Source organism: Rattus norvegicus, chromosome 1 (assembly GCF_021556685.1).
Source record: "Rattus norvegicus strain SHRSP/BbbUtx chromosome 1, alternate assembly SHRSP_T2T, whole genome shotgun sequence".
In the NCBI taxonomy this organism is placed as follows: Eukaryota; Metazoa; Chordata; class Mammalia; order Rodentia; family Muridae; genus Rattus; species Rattus norvegicus.
Window position 1 is genome coordinate 206359435 of NC_141534.1, and position 16285 is coordinate 206375719.

Here is a 16285-nt window from a genome sequence, read left to right on the forward strand (position 1 = left end):
AGAACGAGTCCCAGCACTCTGTGTCCCTGGAGCTCTTTCCCTCTTTCCAGCAGGGAGGGGGCCTGTCCGCATCTTCTGCTTCTATTAAGTCTGTGCCTGCTCCAGCCCCTCTTTGCCAGGTCTATCTATATTTGCATTCACCTGGGTAAGAGAGGTGGTAAACAGCTTCCAGCCTCCACCATTTCTGAGGGGGGCAGGCAGCGGGGCTGATGAGAAAGAAGGCCTCTGCCCTACCAAGACCCCACAGTGGGCTCAACCCTCATAGGCACCTGAGCCTTCCCTACAGAGTCTAACATAGAGCAGAGAGACCCACAGCCAACTGCTGAGCCACTCAGAAGCCAGACAGCCTCTTCCCGGGAAAGATATAAAGGTAGTGTTCCTCGATCTTTCCTTTTCATGGGTGTATGGAGAAGCCATTCCTGTCCTACATGTGCAGTACACTCCGGATGGGAGGCAGAGTTAAAATAGTGCTGGTGTAACCTCCTGAGACCAGCTCCTGCAGCCAAGTGCTCCACGTTCGGCCAGGGAGCCTCGTGCAGTTACACCTGCAGAGAAGCTCTCCAGGGGCCCCAGAAGAGGAGCAGGGTCCTGACAATTATCACAGTATTTCCCAGCAAGCTTTCTGCTCTCAAACCAAGTTCCCATATATTATTCCATCTCATTAGCATAATCAGTAGTAATAAGTGATTAAACATTTACTCTTATAAATGCCAACAAACCATTAATCACTCTGCTCTGAGGCTTCACTGCTATGAACTTTGGGGTTTAATTTTGCATGTTGTCTCTCGCCTAGTGTCCTTCCTACTCAAAGTGGCAACTACCCAGCTAGCCACCTGTTAGCACTTGTCACCATCCAGTCCCCAGCAGTTGAAGGGGAAGATGCTGGCAGCTAGAGAAACAAATAAGTGGGATGGGCAAATTCCTCTGAAGGAAGTGGAGTCATAGAGAGGGCAGCTACATCTGAACTTCACCACCCACCACTTCAGGCACCTCTGCCATATGTCCACACAACATTCAGCTTCCGTGCTGGGCAGTCTGACCCACCACACTCCAACTGTGCCTTCCGTTATGGCCACAGGCTAGACTTCCCCTGACCTTCCCCATGTTCATTTCTGGGGAAATGATTTGTTTGCCACAGAAGTGCCCAGGGCATCTGTGCTAGGAAGGCACCAGCTCTAAACCCTGACTGATAAGTGGTATCGAACAATACAACTAGAACTGCTCTCACAGCACAGAATGTGGACGGAGCTTGCCGGTGTCCTGATCCCAGTGCAGCTTCAGGTCAGACTTAGTCTAGTGACTCAACACTTCTGTCAAATGCTCAATGTATACCCCTCTCAGCTCCATTGGCTTACCTCAGACTCCATGTTGTGGGAGCTATGGAATATCTTCCACCAAGTTTCTATTGGAGCTCTCAAAGGACAGCGAGCCACTCCCCACCATTTCCCAAGCTCTGCTGCATGGGCTCCATTAGATTCAAACCACTTCTGTCAGTCCAGGATTTGGCATTGGATTTAGTTGCTTACAGTGATGGTGTTGAGAGAGGTACAGAAGGGATCTTATGCCTTATAAAACCTCAGACAGCCACCTGTCCCACAAGCCTGTCCAATCCATAAGTAAGACTAGACTGGTAGACAGTGCCTTTCTGCTCTAACACAGGGCAAAGCCAATAGTTCACCATTGCACAGAAAGAAAGCCTGTGAGCCTAGCCTGGACAGGAACTGCTTAAGTGGGAGCCAAAGCCTCACTGGGAAGGGCCTGTTGTGAGCATCCACTGCAGTGCATGAATGGGCTGTGATGTCATGTCAGATAGGAGAAATGTCAGAAACATCCCATCAAGGGATGAGACTGGCTCAGAAGCAGAGAGTCCCTGCTTAATGCTGATGTAAGGTGTGGGCTCCATCATCAATACATAAAAATAAACAACAGTGACAAGCTGGGAAAATGGCTCAGTGGAAAACATTTCCCAAGCAAGCATGGGAACCCTTGTTCAATCTCCCAGCATCCTCATAAGCAGCAAAGTATGAATCCCAGTATGGAGAAGGCAGAGACAGGGCATCCCTGGGGGTTGATGACCAATCACCATGACCAAATCAGCAAGCCCGGACCAATGAGAGACCACATCTCAAAAGATAAGATGCATTGAAGAAAGATACCTGAGGAGCTAGGGTTGACCTCTGGCCTTCACAGCACACACACACACACACACACACACACACACACACACACAGAGAGAGAGAGAGAGAGAGAGAGAGAGAGAGAGAGGAGAGAGACAGACAGAGACACAGAGAGACACAGAGATAGAGACACAGACAGAGACAGAGACACAGACAGAGAGGGAGGAAGAAACACTTCTGAAACATCAAGGCTTTCAGAAGACAGAGAAAGCCTTGCCAAGCAGGAAAGCACACAGATAATCTGAGTCTCCTAAGGACAAGGATCATAGAGCCCACCTGACATTGGGACACAGCTGTGCATAGGCTTGGAGCTCAAGGGAACTAAGATGTTCCAATCCTCAGCTCAGGCTGCTGTGACAGGTTCACTATGACCCAGCCTCTCCCCAGTTCTGCATCCCATTGGCTCCCTTCAGAGCTCCAATGGAGATTTGATTCAAAGCCTGCTAGATACAGGAGAATAGTAAGTGTCAAAGTAGGGTCCCTTGCATAAGTACCTGGAGGGGGGATGCATAGGACTAGCACACAAAGTACTCTTAAAGGCTCAAGCAGGTGTCAAGGACTACTGGAGATAGCAGGAGTGGGGTGCACCTGATCCCCACTTCCCAGGACTCCTGACTTTTAGTGAAGAGACAAATAAGAAAGGAGGTAAATACATCCAGGAATAGAACATGCCACAAAGAAATGCAGACATCACAGGATCCAGAGCAGCAAAGGGTAGCACTGAGAGAAAAGAGATGTGGCTCCCCAGATGACATTGAGACCTGAAACACAGGAGACTGCTTCAAGACAAAACACAGGCAGGCATCCTAGGCCAGAGCAACAGGACAGGCCTGAACAGACAGAGAATTGGCTCACATGTAGAGAAACAACCCATGAGGACATGAAGAGCATTCAGAGAGCCCAGGTCACATCCCATGGGACAAGATGACCATCGCTGGTTTTAGTGGGTGCCTAAAAATGTTACAGACCTATGCTTAACAAGGGTCCAACCATATGCCAGGGCAGCAAGACCAGAGAGGACCCCAGACTCTAGCCGAGTCAGCCATCTGTGATGAGAACAGACAAAGAAAGCCTCCTTCTCTAGACTTTACACCTGCCAAGGCCCATAACCTGTGATGAGCAGGTGGATCCATTTCATAACACAACAAGGAGTAGACCATGAAGAAAAAGGGCTGTCACAGTATGATGTGCTGGGGCAGAGCTAATGGCCAAATTTGTGGAATAACCTTTGAGGATAGACGCATAGCCAATCTTTTCTCCTGAAATCTATGTGGGAGGGTCTGGATTTAAGCATCCTAAAAGCAGAAGAGTTGTTTTTTTCAAGGATGCAGCCTCTGAGAGGCTACTCATGTTCTAATATGTGGTCCTCCACCCATACACACACAGACAACACTAAGTGGATTCACTAGGTTTGTAAAACCAGAATACATAAACTCTGGAAGGAAAAAGTAGTGGCAGAGACAGAGAAGCAGAATAGGGTTGGGGTAGAATGGAGAATGAATTTGATCAAAACACATTTTATACATTGCATGTATAAAATTACCAAGCAATAACAATGTTTAAATATTAATTGTAAACTAAAAAAAACAAACAAAAGAGTTTTATCAGAGGCAGGAAAAAGACAAGGCAACCACCCAGTGAGCCACGTGGGGACTGTCACTTGGGCAAGGACAATCTTTATGTCTTCATTCGTGTGGGATGGGACAGTGGAGAGAGCCTTGATTTCTGTCTACCTCCCATGGGGTCAGCAGGAGACCACACCCAGTGAGAGGTGCTAAACCCACTCTGTAGGGGTGGATCTCTCTTTCTTGGTCCTCATGTGCCTCCAAACAGTGGAGAATTCAGGCATAAGGTTCTGCAGCAGCCTATGGTAATAGGCTATAACTATTATAATGTATACCATAATTACTTTTCTAGCGCAGAGCATTTTGCAATGAGGGAACCTTACCTCTGCCAGACAGACATGTGAGTTCGCCCTGCTCTGCCTTCAAGAGCTTGGGTGTTTATCATTAGGCTGAAGCCAAGAAATCTTTGTGCTGGAGCTGGCTGGTTTTAATGCAGACCTGTTATACGTTTGAAGATTTAAAAAAAAATTCCTATACCATAAAAATTACGTGCAGTCTTCCCTAACTGAAATCCAGAACTTGAGGTGCAGGGAGGGGGGTAAGACTACATTTTTTTTAAAGTAGGTGTCTTATTCTAAAGAGCAGCTAAGGGGCCCAGTGGTATAATATGTTATGATTCAATACGAAGAGGCTCATTTAAATTGTAAATGAGTATGAAATTGAGACTCTACCTCTATCTTTGCTCTGCTAATGTATAGAATAAATGATCTCTGGATACAATGAAGTCGCTTGTCCTCTTTGTTTGCAGTTTATATTAAAACTTCACTTGGATGAGATTTCCAGGCAGGCTTCCTAAAATGTTCCCTAAGGACAGAGAAATTCAATGACACCAGATTAAATACAAGAAACAATTAAAAAAAGAAAGAAAGAAAGAAAAGGTGAGTGCTGTGTGTCATCAGGAAAGTCCCAAAACTTTGTATAAGAGGATGAATTATTCATTAAAGTTTTGGGGAAAGTCCTAGTCTCAAAAGGAAGGGAAAATGTTTTGAAGAAAGAGATTGTATACAGAACAGTGCATCTGTCTTAGGATCTGTTGGCAGACTTGGGCTGTGGTCAGAGTAAGGAGGACACCCACAGTGGGGTGCCTCTTCAGGGGCCTCAGATGGGCTAAGTTCCCTGCCTCTAGTCTCACAGGGAGAAAGAGCCACCCTGAGATGGAAATGTGCAGCGTTGGTGGGGACTCTCAGAATGAGGACCTGATTGGATTCAAGAGTAAAACTGGAAAGGTGGCAGTTGGCATCTTTTCAAGTGCATGGGTAGATGTCTACAGAGACCTGCACTGGGCCTGAGACTGTCCCCGTGTGCAGAGCATGTCTCATGGAAGACAAGTCTTCCTGCTACTTACAGGGAGTATGACACCATTTGCTTCAAGTGGCAGCTTGCTCACTTAATCTAATAGTGTTTCACTGTGCGGGGAATTCAAGAATACCATTCAAAACACTAGAGAATGTCATTCCCAAAGGAGGGCACCCAGCCTGCGACTGTGATGCCACCTCACTAGTTGACTCTTCAGGTATCTAGACATCCTGCCAGGAAGCTGACCTGTCCTGCCCATGTTTCCTATCAGCCACTGTCCCTTAGCAATTCCCCCAAGGGAAAGCTGGAGCTATAAGCGTCCCTCATGGGCAAGAGCCCCAAGATGTGATCATTACCCACAGGTATCTGAGGCAGAGGTCAAGACCACCATCGCAGCCCTCCTCCAGACCAGGCAGAGATTTCCCAGGCTAGCTATCCCTGAAATTCATTACATTTGATTTTTTTTTCCTGGTTGGTTGCAGATAGTAATTACTTCTTTTGCTCTCCATGGTTCTAATGGTCTTCCCAGGTATTAGATGCTGAGATAGGAAACCTGAAATGCTATTTCTGTCTCTGCTCTAAGCATAAACCACCTGCAGGTATATGACCAGAAGTGTACTGCCAGGAGGGGAGGCAAGGGCCATGTGTGGGTGAATGTATGTTCAATTGGCTTATCCTCCCTCTCAGAGACTATCACTGCCCTCTCTTACCCAGCATGCCTACGTGCTAGCATGTAGCAAACCCATGCCATCCATCTTGACATCTGATAACTGTTCTTTCATTTTATCTCCTGTATATGTATATTATCATATCAGGTTTTTTCTTTATTCTTATTATAGTTTGTGTGCTCCTGTTAATTGCTAAGAGATGTTTATATTCATGCATAAGCCTTTTGCAAAATAATATTGATTCCTCCACACACCTCAGAGTTTCCAAAAAGGAAGAAATTTATTTATCTATTTAGCTGTGTGATCTAGCATTCTTCAAAAATCTTCCTGACTAAGCAGGGTTAAAGAACTAACACACAACATTTCAGTTTAAATTCAGACACAGAACTCGACAGGATCCCTGGCCCTAGGCTTACCTCTCTGATGTCATGTCCATGGAGGGCATGGTGGCCAGGTGCCCCTAGCAGAGGCCAAGATGAAGGTACAAAGGTCTCCTGTTTAGTGCCTTCTCATCCTGTTGAAGCCTGAGATTCAAGTATTGACACTTAAATCTGGTGTGGCCTGTGGCCCAGTTCTTTCTATGAACTAAGATCAAAATGATGACCCTGGGCCGCTCTGCCTCTCATCAAAGCCAGTGTACCCTCTGCTCTAAAACAGGACTCTGCCTTTGGATACTGCTTTCCACTCCATAGTCACCCTACCCTACATGGAGGCCTGGATCAGTTCTGCTGGAAGATTCTGGGCTGCCTCAGCCAAAACTACACAACCAGGCGCCATGGTTCCCAGGACTGACCAACTGCAGATGCCCCTACCCCTGGCCTTGGAAACTCAGTGCCCACCAGTCCACATGCATGCCCTGCTGGTGTGAGATAGCCTGCAACCTAGCTTGCACTGAGCCAGCCCATTTCTGTTCTCCAGTATTCCTTCCTGTCCAAGTCAGGCTTAGGGGTGGGGCAGGCTACTGCGTCTAAAGTCTCACTCTCCTACCTCCTGTGCTCCTTCCTGAGTCTCAGGGCTGAGAAACCCAGCTCCACTTCCTGTCTGCCACATTTCACTGCAATGCAAAGCACTAAAGATATCTGTTTCCTCAGCACTGAGGTAAGCTTGTTGTACAGGATTTTAACTGTTAAATAAACAGTGGTGCAGCCAAGATTCTCAAACGCTCTGCTCTTAGCCAGCTATACATTATTTCATTTCCTCTTTGTGGTAATCCTACGTGATAGAGACTTGTTTCCATTTCAGACAGAAGATCAGAAAGGAGAGAGCTGAGTTCCTTGTCCAATACCCCTTACAGGCAAGGGTGGGAGCTCACAGGTAACCAGGGGACCAGGAGCTCCTGCAGCTAGAAAAGCCAAGAGGGCATCTTTCATTCCAGTGTGACAGAGAAGAAACCCTCATTCTTGTCTCTTTGCTTTCCTGACTCTGGTTTTTTTCTCTTTAATGTTTAGTCCATCTAGTACATTGACTTGGCATTCGTGCTGTGGAGTAAACTTGGCTTCTCCTCACAAGTCGAGCTGGTTATTTCCTATAGGCTAGCACAGTTTTCCCAACGGACCTTAGGGGCTATCAGAAGCACAACTTCCCTCTTCCAGGGAAGGATTACATGTTGTTCCAATGTCTGACTGGTCTAAGTCACTTTCCAATTTTACTTTGACTCTAGGAAGCATGTTCATGCCTACGAGACCTACATATGCCATAATGTGGGCATGTTTAAGACCTGCTCATCACTCAGCTGCCCTGATGGCCTTTAGACCTCCCTAGAGGTGCTGACTGGGATGGTGCTTTGAGATTAATTAGGAGAGAAATGACATCTTTATAATGTCATGTTAATAATCCTTCTATTTGTTTATCCTGGTTTATTCCTTTCCGTAAAATTTTATGACTCGCTTCATATGGGACCGCAGACTGCTGGAGTGTGCTTCCAGAACTCTACGTTCAGCTGATGTGAAGCCATTTTATTTATTATGCTTCCCAACTGCCTCTAAAGCTTTGCATTTAGGAAAATGATGGTGGTTTCTGGGAACAAGGTCATCACTGTAATCAATTCCCTGTACCAACGTGGTTATATAAACATTCCTCTCCCCATAATTTGTGTGATCGATTATATTAATGAATTCCTTAACATTAAATCACTCAATTACTACAATACCTGTGCACATAAATGACTCTATAAACACACTGGTTTTACTGTATTAGTTTCTGAGAGTTCTGCTATGATGCACCATAAACTAGGTGACTTACAACAACAAAAACTTCACCAAGTCTGGGTTTTGTAGGCAGAGTCCAAACCTGCCCCTGCACAAGGCTGTGAAGATGAGCCTCCCCATATCCACCATACCTCTGGCCCCTTTTCCTTTGGTGAGCAGCTACATCACCCCATTATTCATCTCTGTATCCCCGCAGTCACACACACTCCTCCGTGTCTTTATTCAGCTAGGTGTGAGCATTTATAAGAATTCAATGACTATGACCCAATCTTGACTGAGTATAGCTGCAATGAGCCATTCCTTCAAGGGTGGAAAAGACCTCCTGAAGTCCTACATTTGCTTACAGGGCTCTGAGGCCTTCTTCTGTCCCAGGCATTGTTCCTCATATACAGTCACAGGACAGGCGTGGAGCAGAAATGAGTGTTGCTTGTTTATATGCATTGGGTTGTGAACAGAGCCACATTCTGATACCCTGGCATTGCCAATGACATTTATTCTGTATGACATTGATATTCCTCCAATGGTTTAAGTCTCCAGAAGTGGACCATGGCCACAAGAAGCTAGAAATGGCACCCTGTGCTTCTTCAAGCATCAAACAAGAATTCCCCTCTCAAACCCAGGAACTTCTCTTGGCCATGTGTAGGCAGTGTAGTAGCAACCTAAATGTGGGGAAAGCTGCAGGTGAGTGGACACACACCATGGAGTCTGCAATAGTGCCTCTATTAATCCCTCTGAAGAAAACTAAAGACCACCAACCCGAATTGTTGGTCAAATTAAAGCAAGCTTTATTTCTGCATACAGTAAGAGCTGTCCAGCTGCTGTCTCTCCCTAAAGTGGGCTTTGAGAAAACAGTGCTGAACACAGAGGGTGTAGGGTTTTTATAGCTCAAAACCAAAAGGCTGGGGGATCTCCAAAGGCTCTTGGCAAATGAAATACAGAAGCAGATAGCAGTCTGAGATTACTTTCCGGAACATCTTGTGGTTTTTGTGAGGGTGTAGGTCAAGGCACCGTCAAGGTGTACAGCAAGTCAGATTCCAGGAAACAGAACTGAAGTTTTATAGTTAAACAGAACTAAACTTATTTCAACCTTGTAATAAGATGGTTTCTGATTTTAAGGAGTTAGATGAGTCCATCAGCTTCCTAAGCTGACTGAAGCTGGATGTTGAGAAAAGGCATAGTTACAAAATCACAAAATCTGATCTTGCCCATTCCTTAGGTGGGCCCATCTCATCCAGGAAGCATGAGACGACACTCATAAATGAAAATGTTCCAAGGTAACAAAGAGCAAGAAACCAGACCCACGGGAGCCAATCTACAGGCTTTGGGTCCCCATGGAAACAGACTTTGGAAAACTCAGATGTGGTTTCCCAAACAACATGGATAGCTAGAAAGTATCCTATTTTCATCTGTTGACCACGTACCTGCCCTTGAATGCATGCGTCTTTCTTATAGATGGGTCTGGCTCCTGAGGAGCTGGCTCTGCTTGGGCACAACCAGGCCCTGAGTGTGTGTCTAGAAAGTGGCAGCGAGCTCCAGATTCAGCAGCCCACAGCTGCCTACATGCTCCTACCAGGCTGATCCCATGAGCAGATCGGACACACCAGATCCATGCTCTAAACCCCTCCACACACCTTAGGCCAACATGGGGGCTGATCAATGATCCTTGTAACAAATGGCCCTGTCTGCATGCATGCCTGTTCTCCCCATGCCTATGATTGCCTGGGATAGAGGAATGTGGTCTGTACTTCTCCTGCAGAGACACCTGGAGTTCCTTTGTCTCCCATTCACCTGCATGGCTTTGGACATCCAATAAAGTAGAAATTATATTTGCACAGCAAGACTTTCCTGGTAGTGTTTTCTTATAGGAAAAGCACATAGAAGCAGGAACCAATAAGGGATTTTTGGTTATTACAGAACAGCAAATGTCCTTGTGGGAAACAGAACGAAACAAATATCGACACGGAACCTTCCATTGTATTTGGAAAGGTGAATTATCCATTGTGAGGACTGAGCAGCTGAAATGAAACCATGTCCCAAACCCAACCATGCCTACTATTTGTATGTTTTTCACCAAAATAAACAAAAGGTTTTTCTTGTGGAGGGGACATACGCCATAGAAGATGGCAATATTGATTCTCTGGCTGTATGGGACAAATATGACTCCTGTGGGTATGACACTTCCTTTGTGGTGCCAGGCAAGTCATTCATAAATGCTTGTAAAATGGTACGAGGATATCAAAGATTTAAATGTGATAGGAAATGTCCAAAGATGTGCAGTTCTGCTGAAGAGGCCACTTCCTGTAGCCAGGCAGGAGTGATAGGTACATCAACCCACCCACAAAATTTTCAACCCAAAATTTATCCTATCTGCGAGAAATGCAGAGGCAGGGGATGGAGCAGAGACTGAGGGGATGGCCAAGCAATAACTAATCTAACTTGAGCCCCATCTCATGGGCAAGCACCAATCCCAGACACTATTAATACTACTCTGTTGTGCTTGCAAACAGGAGTCTAGCATGGCTGTCTTCTTAGAAGCTCCACCCAGCAGCTGACTCAGACTCAAGCACCCACATCCAAACAGTGACTAGAACTTGAGGACTCTCATGGAAGAGCAGGAGGAAGGATTGCAGCCTCTCAGGGGGCAGGAACTCCACAAGATCAAACAAACAAACAAAAAAAACAGTGTCAACTAATCTGGACCCACCTTGGGACTCTCAAAGACTGAACCACCAACCAAAGAATATACATGAGCTAGACCTCGGCCTCCCCACACATCTGTGGCAGATGTGCAGCTTGGTCTTCATGTGGGTCCTGAACAACTGGAGCAGGGGTTGCCCAATAGCTGTTGCCTGTACGTGAGATATAGTCTTCCAGCTGGTCTTCCTTGTGTGGCCTCAGTGGGAGAGGATGCGTCTAGCTTCACAGACACTTGATGTGCCAGAGTGGGGGGGGGATATCCAGGGAGTTCCCACTCATTCCAAGAAGGGGAGGGGATATAAGGGGATGGATTGTGGGAGGGGAAACCATGAAGGGGGCAGTGAGTGGGAAGTAAAGTGAATAAGTAGTAGTAGTAATAGTAGTAGTAGTAGTAGTAGTAGTATTTATAATAATAATAATAAATACCCAAAGAAAGAAAAGAAATGTAGTTCTAAACTTTTAGAGAAATGATAGCTGTCCCCCACCATATAAAGAGAGTGACTGGACACTCCCCTCAACATCACAGCAGGTAGGAACTGAGTCTAACACATCCCCCACCTCTCAGATGTGTCTGACTTATTAATACCTTTTTCTGAGATCTGAGAAGAATGGGTATACCCATACTGAGCAAAGTAAGGAGAGAACAAAGCAAAGTTCTTGGAGCCCTGCAACTGTTTGAATTATATTTGAAATCTAGTCCTGGAACTTCTGTGCTAATGTCATTTGGAAGTAGGGACCCTGGAGAGTGAGTCGTGAGGGCTCCATACACGTGTAATTTGCAGGTTGGCAGATTAAAGGATTCATGGTCTGAAGGGCAAGTAACTTTCCTACAGAGAAGACCTCTCTAGCATGTTTCCTCTACCTTTGCAGAAGGCACTGTAGCGTGCCAGTCACCACCCAGACCTCCCAGGGGATGCTGAGCACATGCAACACACACCTTGTTCTCCAACTCCTACTACCGGGGAATTAACATCTATAGATCACATGCTCTGTAGACTTGAGTTACAGCAACAATATTCTGCAATACATAATGGCTAGAAGGAGTGCTGAGAAAAATGCATGCGACCCCTTCACAGGGAGGGCCCACCACACTACCCTCAGGGATTTTGCTACTCAGGGTCCACTCTCTGACCAACGCTGACTAACTTTGCCAAAGCTGCATAAAGAGAAGGAGGTCTCTACTGTATCCCCAACATCTCAAGGTAGTAGAGTTACCTGACTCAGTCCTGAGTGCTAACTGAAACCTTCCCCTCAGAGTCTGTGTCATAGCTGACACTGGCTGGTTTGGGGCATGAGCAGAAGGCTGGCCAGATCTTGAATGCCCAGCATGTTTTGAACATCTTGAGCCCTTTCTGTCTCAAACCTCAAGACTCTGAGCAAGTTTCAGAGAGGAGAGCCAGAAACAGGATATGACCTAATGAGCTCACAGAACCACCCAACACTGGACATGACAGGAGTTCATGTTTACCGGACTCTGACCAACATTGTGATATTCCATCTGGAAATATACACAGTTGGATCATCTGGGAGCCAGAGCCTGAACAGTTAGTGAAGAACTAACAGCTTCCACTTTGAAACATTTACAGTACAGAGAGAATTTGCAAATCAGACACATTTACCTGTATGACTATCAGTGACTGTGTCCTCCAGCGTCTACTGCAGTGGGTATGTACAAGGCAGTACCACATATGAAGACCTCTCCAGCGTCATCCCAGATCAGGACCTGAGGTGCTGGTATCTCATAGTGGCAAGCCTACTGAAGAGTGTGGCATGCTCTCAGGGTGCTGTGCGGACAGATGGCGTGCACATCACAGCAGCTGTCCATATCCCCAGGTGCTCATGAAGGCCTCTCTGAATGGCCCACGAGGGCTCTGAATAGTGGGTCTAGGAATTCTGTATCTTCCTCTTCTGTAGCTGTTTCCATTAGAATGAAACCTTTCCCAAAGATAGAGGGGAGGCTCGGAAACTCTCAAGAAAGAGGCAAAGCTCAAGAGGCCCTTCTGTGAGCTTGTACATGTGTACAAGCCATGTGTGTGGCCCCTACAACTCTGGGCATGCATTTTTCTAATTCATCACTTATGCAGGAGTGGGACAGCATGGGTGGGCTTTGTAGATACGCAGCTACCCTAGTCACCCATGCACTTGTGGTTACAATAAACTCATTGGTTCACCAAGCTAGACAGGGATGGAATCATTTGTCTGTCTGTGGTTCTTCTCTCTTTGAAATTAGACTCCCCAGGAAGCCACCCAACACTGACTGTGCAAACCACCCCCCCCACTCCTGTGCACAGGAACAGAAATCTTGATGCCAGGGTCTGCCTGGGTGGGAAGTGGCTTCTGGGGAGAGGAGAAGAATGAGCCCTGTCCAGTACGAAGCAGGGAAGCAGAGCCTCCTCCCTGACTCCAGCGCTCAGCCTACTGGAGAAAAGCCCCACCAGCCTCACAAAGCTGGGATTAGAGGACTCATGCAGAGGATTTGTTTTTAATTTCAGGACAGGATTGGAATGCCCCATTGTGTCTGCCTTCCAATAAACTGATAATACTCATATTTCGGTATCTCCATTTTGATGAAACGAATAGCAGTGCATCAGCAAACTATTAGTGACTCTGCGTTCTCTAGAACTTAATCCGTGGGCTTAATGAGTAAAAGTTCAAAAAGGGGAAAAAATTCAGGTTGTTAAGGCTGCATTTGCTTTCAGCTCTGGAACTTCAGTTCGTTGCAAAGTAAGCACGACGACGACGATGATGCTCAATTACTTTCCTCCCTGTGTCTTTTCTCTTTTTAACCCAAAGTGGAAAATTATCTCTACAAACCTTTTTTGGGATTACCAAACTGCTGAGCTTCTCAACTCTGTCATCTTCTCTTCTGTTTTAAGTACGAGCCCAGTGACAGCCTGTGTCAATGCCGTGTAACATGTTGGTGGCACTATCAAGGGGGGGTTGCTGCCTACCCACAATTCCCTGCTTCACTTCCTGAGACCCATGACAGAGCATGAATGAGTGCAGTGCCCAATAGTGTGGTGACCAACTGATTGGCCAGAGAGGTGTGACCTCTTGTCTCCTGAAAGAAGGAAGGTTTCCTTGATTAGCATGACAGGCAAGGCTTGACATTAGGCAACCTGGATGTTAATGTGCATGTTGGCATCAGATTGCCAGAGACGCATTTGAGGAAGGTAACAGCCCATCGTCACGCTGTCTGTTTTTATTTTGTTTTGTTTTGTTCTTTTATGTAGCCAGTGAGTCTTCTAGTCCATACTGCTGTCCTCATGAGATCATACAAACAAGACCAAAGAAGCTAGATTTGTGAGCCCAAAGAGATGAAGTTGGAGTCAGGGGGAGAGACTACCACCACACAGCAGGGTTTATCACTGTGTGTAGTCTTCACTGACACAGATGTCAAGAAGCTACATTAGCGTGCCACAGCTGCTGAGGGCAGGGAAGATGGTTCTACAGAGTGCAAGGAACCCCATGGGGCTGACACTGGTCTTGATCTTGTTCAGCAGGAGTTCCTTGACACAGAAGATTCTCAAATTACAGAAGGTGAAGAAACAGGGAGGGAAGCTCTCAAGGAAATGTTTAACCTTTTGCTGGCCTTTGACTCTGACTCATGACCAAATGTACTCATGTGGCCAAAGATGATGAATTCATTGCCCCAAAACAGCTGCTGACATTAAAAGCTAAATACTCTGGCCTATTTAAGGAAGACATAAATAGCAGTACCTGTTTTTTTTTCTTTCTATTTCTGTTGGTTGATTTTTAACATTTCTCATGACTGTGCCACCTCTCCACCCTCCCTATGGGCCACTGTCACCTTTTCACCTTTTCAGATTGGGCCGTGGGACTGGGTTATATCCAATCCTACATATCTCAAGGTCCCACCTGCTCCTGTGTGCTGCCAGCTTCTGGCAAACAGTTGTATGAATGTCTTTATTTCTGTTTGCATGGTTCCCCATTGCAGATAGGGAAGCAACAGAAAGATCAAAGAAACAATTCCACTCAAACCTAACTTAGGAAAACAGTAAGTTTCATTAGAGTTATTTACAAGGGTGTGGGCAACCTATGGGTGGCTATACTGCTGGGGAAAAAAATCTTTTCCCTTCCCAGCCAGTACTACCTGTCTACACATCTCTGGGGAAGGCTGAAGCCTTGTAAGCCCCTCCTCTAGTAGCCATTATCTATCTATATATCCTTGGGAAGGTATGTGGTCTCATGAGGTCCTTCCCTAGTAACTGTTAACTAGCTATATGTAAATCTTGAAAACAAAAAATGGAAGGGTATTGGGACTTATGAAGGGAAACCCAACTCATAGAGGTTTCTTTCCGTAATTTTAGCAGCTGATCGTTCAAGAAGCCAATGGCCATGCTGTACTGGAAGGCAACATTCCACAGCATGGGCATACATAAAAAATAAGGTCACAGATAGCAGGGACAAAGATGGGACAGTGGCTCACATTCAAGGACAGACATGGTCACCATGAGGCAAGTAAGCAGTTGACCTTCCAGTTACCCTATTCCTTTGTTAAACTTTTTCTGGCCTGTGACTCTGAGTAGTAACCCACTAGTGGAGAGCGACTTCCCAAGCTCACCTTCAACTTTGAAACCTGCTGCATCCAAAGCCAGTGACCCAGCACTGCCCCATGCTTCTTAAGTAAGTTCTGAGAGCGTCAAAGGACCAAGGAAGCCGGATGTGTGATGAGCTGTTTCCAGAGCCTAAAAGGATGAAGTTGAGGTCAGAGGGAGAAACTATCACTTCATAGAAGACTTCATCAAAATGCGTAGTCATCATTGACTGAGACGTCAAAAGGCTACATTAGTGTGATACGGACAAGGCCTTTTCGCTGATGGAGAGGTGAGCCTCTCCGACTCTGCAGGGTTTTAGGGGTCACTGGGAACACAGCATCCCCTTTGGGCAGAAGGAATCATTGCACAAAAAGATAATGGATGGAGTGTCCACCTCTGGCCTAGCAAGCAAGAGCCAGAGATGAAAACCTAAAGGTAAGGAATTTGAATAGCCCTGTCTTCCTGTTCAAGTGTTTGATGAGCCTGACCCTGAAGCCTGTTTGTGCAGGTGCCTGCCAGACTGTCAAGTGAAGAGAGAGAGAGAGGGGGGCGGGGGGGAGCGCTGTGGGTAAGAAGACAATGTGAGAGTACAGTGTAGAAGGAAAGACTCAGCCTCTGTGTGGGAAAGGCAGGGCAAGGAAGCAGGTGGTCCAGAGTTGACATATATAGATGACAGGAACTCCAAATCCCACTCACATAGCGGAGGAAAGCGGGGAAGCAAAGTCAGCCAGCAGAACACCCACCTCCTACTTCCCCCACCTTCCTGAAATGATCCTGCCTGAGGCCCCCACTGTACCAAGCAGTGGCCCTTCCCTGCCAGTGATGGGCAGGTCTCAGGTCCCAGACTTGTGGTCCTGCACACATGCCTTAGTCCCTCTGATGGTACTTTCTAAAATATAAACTGGATGTCACCAGCAGATGAAAGCAGTGGGGAGGGGGGGTCACAGATTGTTGATCGTGACTTGGGAATACTAGACTGATTCCCTCACAATGGCTCTCTTCCCCATTCTATTGATACCTTCTGGGTCGTCTTTTCCCACATATGGTTTCCATTCG